The sequence below is a fragment of the Hippoglossus hippoglossus genome, chromosome 1 (genome assembly GCF_009819705.1).
Source record: "Hippoglossus hippoglossus isolate fHipHip1 chromosome 1, fHipHip1.pri, whole genome shotgun sequence".
Lineage (NCBI taxonomy): Eukaryota > Metazoa > Chordata > Actinopteri > Pleuronectiformes > Pleuronectidae > Hippoglossus > Hippoglossus hippoglossus.
The window spans coordinates 18,647,005-18,653,004 of NC_047151.1; positions in this window are offsets into that span (position 1 = coordinate 18,647,005).

Here is a 6,000-nt window from a genome sequence, read left to right on the forward strand (position 1 = left end):
TGTTGTGGAGCAATGTTTATTCTTTGCTGTTATTTTGGAGGCTGCAGTTCGATGTAAATGGTAAATGATCTGTATCTATATCGTGCTTTACAGTACAGTTTTACATTCACACAAAAATCCATACAGTGCATCAATGTCTAGCACTTTCTCAATAAGAAGCCAATTTGGGGCTCAGTATCTTGCCCAAGGGAAAAATGGGATCAAACCACCGACCTTCTGGTTAAAGGACAAACGCCTTAACCACTGAGCCACAGCCTCCCTGATGTGCTGTTGAATTAATTTTGTTGCAGTGTCTATTATTTTGTCCCTATACATCAATGAGCGTCGGCTAAGTAACAGAAAAACATCTCTGTATAACACAGTTGAGTTCAACAGCCTCATAAATGTCAGTCTTTACAATTGAAATGATGTTGCATGGTGCATTCATTTTGGTGAACTGTGTGTAAAACTGTTGTTGTAAGGATAGATATGCAAACATTTAATGAGATTAAAGTCCTATTTAATTTTCCGTGATATTTTCAACCTGCATAAGAATAGATGGACATGTTTAGTTAGAGTGCAAATTTCAAAAATAAATTAATAGATCCAGAATAATATTTTCTATTTACGATGCAAATCTGTCATCATAGAAATAAAATGTACTGTGCATGGAACCAGAAGCACCACACTGGAGACCAACGGGAGCTCGTGGATGTGTCTTGTTCTTGTGGTCACACCGACGACAAACAATCTGAGACGGTCGATTGAAAGACTGCATGTGTCCGCTGAATGATAAAATATGCATGAAACAATTTAAGGTTTGCCACAGGCTTGACCAACCCGCCGGCTCTACCTGAACGAGGCCATGGGGGAGTGAAGTCACCATTATCATCTTCATCACCGCAGATGAGTGGATTCGGAGTCAGACTGATGCAACACTGAGGATACACTTCAATCAGTGGACAATAACGTGCACAGAGAGAGTGCCGGCTCCATTACAGCAGGGTGGCCTGGTCACTTGTTGATGTGGTACATTACATTTTCTAGGAGCTGATTGTTTTTCCTGCAAATTGTCCTAATGGGTTACACAGTTTGCATTTATGTATTTCATCAGAGTGACACATGTGTATTAGTGTGAGTCCAGATTCCTGCTCTCAGCTGGAGATATCCAACAAGGTCTCCCATCAAAAAATATCATGCATATATCTTCAAAACAAATTTGACTATGGAGCCTCAAATGACTTTTTTATATACTGTGTGTCCTTAATAATCTCTTTGATAGGGAAGACGTACAAAATACTGTAAATGAGCCAGTTAGCTGTATAGGCTAATTGTCCCTCCACAGCTCTTACAACGCAACCTGAAATAAAATAAATTTTAATTTAATTTAAAATAATCTTATATAATGACAAATCTACAAAAAAAATCATGTGCCTCATATAAACCCACAAACTAACCGTACAACAAACCCATGATAAGATAGTAAAGTAAATAGCCCATGATTAAAATAGTACACCTCATAATATAAAAGACAAGGAAATAATTCATGATGAAAACACTGTACGTGATAGAGAGAAGAAAGAAACTAATAGACTGTGACACAAGTTAATCTACTGTTCAAGCAAAGTTTAGTGTGCAAACCACACCCCAAAACATAAAATATATGTATAATGTATTCATAGTTTATTGTAACATTTTTGTTCTTAATTTAACATGCACCATTTGACCGATTTTATACATTGATATCATTTTACATATCTGGCAGAAACTGTTATATTTTGTGTTTCGTTGCACTGGAGGAATATGCTACGGAATAATTACAAACCATTTTGTACAAAGTTTTGTCAAAATCATGCCTAAATGCAAAAAACCCTCCTACCTGCTCTCAGAGGCGAAAGGCAAAGAAAAACCTTTGCAGTCATACGGGAGAGATGGAGGAGGTATGAGGATTTCTCCAAACGTGGATAACGGCCAGAAATCTCTGGACACTCGCGGCTTTGGCCTCAGACGTATGATATCATCAAGGATGTTTGAGCATTGCAACTATGAAGGCAACCGAAAGACTTTGTAGTAAAGTGAGTTAGAAACAGTCAAGGCTTTACAAGGATGGTCGAAGATGCTGGAAAACATATCAACTCAAGGTTCAGTTAATTTTCTTTTTCTACAGAGCTTTCAACTGCCGCTCACCCCGAACCTTCAGGTCAACATCTTTTCGAGGGACGGAGAGGAACCATACTGGGAGCTAAACAAAGCCAGAGATGATGGCTTTGTTGCACTGATTGTGACCTATTGTTTGTGTAACTGCAAATCCTAAATCACTGGAGGGGCCCTTTCTCCAATCTCTGCATTATTGCAGATATCTGCTTTGTAAGAGACTTGAAGAAAGCTTGTAATAACTTATTGATTGAGCTGGAGGAGAAAATGAAAGCACTTTGTCCTTAAGGCTATGTATCCATGTAATCCTAAACAGTCTCTCAACACATTGTGTAAGATCTACACTCTTTATTTACAGCAAATGAGTCAATACACAATACAGCCATTACAGTTTATAAAGAGGGGTTAAACTACAGTATTTGTCTCCAGAGAGCTCTTTAGTTTCTTCATCTGAACATGGGATCGAAGGTAATTTGGTGTCTTTCTGAGCCGTTTGTTCCTGAGAGTGAAAATTAAGGATGAGACCTGGTTACACATGAGCAAATATAATAGAAAGGATATATGTTTGAGTCTTTCGTACACTTAAAGCAGTATGAATACCGGACTTATCTGAGGTAATACATATCTGTATTACTCACAGGAGAGTAGGTGTAAAAGACAGCTGTAAAAATGGTCGTGTTCTGGTGGGACAAGGGTGAGAAGCCACCTGCATTGACCTGGAGGTTGGACTTTGTGCTATTACTCTCCTTTCCTTTAGGAGGTGGCAGCTTCCATGAGTGGAAGGAGTCTGAGCTCACAGCTCTCGCTTGCAGAGAATATGATACATTTCATGGGATGTTTTGCACATTGACATGTTTCAGGACAATGTCTTTCTATTATTTACTATCTTTTCGTGATATTGAAACAGTTTTAGTTCACAAGCAAGGAAAACACCACGCACTTCTGTGTAGCAGCATAGGAGGAAATCAGAATTATTTGGGTATAAAAGCCTGAACAATATCCATATCTTAATATTTGAGACATATTATGTAAAAGATAATTATGTCCAAATCCATAAACTGTTATGAAGCAGGTTTGATAAGCGAGCTGCCAGCAATAGAACAATTATTGTTTAACACATAGAAAGAAACTAATGCAAAATGCTGCAGAGAAATTTTAATCTTCTCCTGCCTTGCTTATTGTGCTTGAATTTAATTTTGGCTGCATCTCAATCTGATCAGTGGAGAGCAGTCTCCGTCAGTAATGTCTGAAATTACTAAAACCTTTCTCGAACTAAAACAAGATAACACTCACTTTACTTCACCCTCACCTCAGCGTAAGAAGGTTCTGCGTGTGGATGCTTCCTCCCACAGTCTGAGGACAAGCATCACAGAATCTAAATGAACCGTATAGGTGTGAATGTTGACCCTAGAACCAGGATTCAACCCTTTTGGTCTTTTATGTGAATAAATGGGGATGTAAAGCGGATGAATTAGTAATTGTCTTTGGCTGTATACCTCTCTGATAATCAGTCAAATCTGAAATCCGGCCTTTTGTGTATTTTCTACCTGTAAGGAAGCTGTTGTTTTTAATTTCCCTAAATAGATTTGTCCCACGGACATTAAGAGGAGGCTATCACTGCCACTGAAGTAGTATGAAGTATATAAATAGCTTCAAGCACAATCTAGGAACATAATTTCCTCCTGATGAAATTCAATTACAATGATAATTTGAGCAAACACAGTGATTAGTGCGTGAGATAATCATTGTGTTGAGGCCAACTTCCTTCAGGTGAACTAGATGCACAATAAATCTAATATCTGTCACATCGTTTTCATATTTCTTTTGTCAGCGCAAACACAACAAACAGCAACAGGCTCTTCAGACAGGACCGAGACTTGGGCTCCATGTGTTAGATTTCCTGCATCTGTCTGTCTCTGTTTTTCTTTTCCCCTTTTACTGTGATATGTAAAAAGAAATGAATGGAAATGAATGAAAATGTCCCAGTTATTCTGTTCTGTTTCATACATAAGTGCTGAGTCATAGTAATTAAATGCAATTAAACACAACAAGCTGCAAAAATAACACTTTCAGGATGGTGAACATTTTAGCCGGGAGCAAGTACAGCTATAATTTGGATAATTCACAGGGGTGGCATGGCGGAAGTGCCGTCTCACAGCAAGACGGTTCCTGGTTCAAATTCTGGATCTATCTGTATCTGTGTGGCGTTGTGGACGTTCTCCTTGTGTCTGCGTTCAGTCCAGAGCCTCTGAATTGACTGTAGGTGTGAATGGTTGTTGGTCTCTGTATGTTGGACGGGTGATACGCTGGGTAAACCTCACCTCTCGTTTAATGTTAAACAGTCTGTGTTTATATCGAGCTTTTCTAATCTTGATGACCACTCATAGACCTTCACTGTACAGTTTTGCCATCCACCCGTTCACACACATTCATACATGTGCTGCACTTTCTCTTTCATACAGTAATCATACAATGCTGGCAGCGCCGTCAGGGGTAATCTTGCCTAAAGAAACTTTGGCACCCAGAATGGGGGAGACGGGGATCAAACCGCCGACCTTATGGTTCGTGGACGACCCGCTCTACTTCCTGAGCCCCAGCCACAACAAATGGCTTGGCTTTATATAAAGCTACTTTCTTATAGCACATTTAGATATACAGCATTGAGAAACATTTAAGAGTGTTTAAATATATGAAGACTTCTTCTGGATTTGTTGGCAGTTGGCAAATCAGCTTAGATGGGCCATTACTGCCACCTACTGGACTTAGAATATTAGCAAGCAAACAAATGTAAAATGTTTTCTAGGTCGTGATGTGACAGAAGGGGGTAAATATTTGGGATTTGGTAAAAACTGTATCTGTACACACATAAATGCTGTTTCACATTTGATCCATGCACAAATTAGCAAATTTATAAATTGTATTATGCAATACATTCACATCTTTTTCGCTTTTTTCCTTCTAGTCTGTTTCACTTATGAGGGCGTATGAATTTTCATTTCGGATGACCTCAGCGATTGAAAGGTTTCAGACAGGACAGGTTATGTAAGTGTCAGCGTTGACGGCTCAGTGTCTCGTCCGGAGACCCGGCAGAGTCCATGGCCATGAGAACTGACTTTGATTGCCATGGATTCTCTGGAAAATCCCATCAACAATTTCTAATCCTCCAGAGCTGGATTCTGTCAGCGTAGGTCTGTGTCAACACTGTAGTCAAGCTTGATTGTTTGTATTTCTCCTGTTGCATTAAAATCACCACCCAAATGTCACAGAGCGACTGTTTGCAGGCTTGGTTCAATCAGTGTGGTCATTTGGAACATGAGCAATGTTGATTTTGATTCCAGCTTTGAAAATGTCACTTGGCCAAAACAGAAACATACCACCAGCTTTAATGAATAATTAATCCTTACTTATTTGCCATTTCCCCTCACACGGCCATGTGACAGGCTGTCTTCATGCTGATGCACACATCTGCTTCAGCTCTATGAAACAGAGAGTGGACTATGCAGATCAGTTACCTGCGATAAACAAAGCTTTCTACAATCTACAACAACAAAAGTTTGTGTCAGGAACTTGAAGGCATCCTGCCCCATTTTGGGTGATTAGCTTTGGAAGGGACGATCGTTGCCGTGGGCGTTTAAGGTGGAGCTGGATCAAGGTTGTGAGAACTCGGCATAAAGACAAAAAATGGGGAAACAGGGGCTCTGACTCTGTCCTGAAATCCCCTGACCACTATCAACAATGCACACAAATCAAATCTTGTTTGATTAATCAATTCACAAATTAAACAATTAAAAATTCTAATTTGTGGTTTTAAGGACCCTTTTTCATGCATTGTATCACATGTAACAGGTAAACTGTCCTAAAAGAATC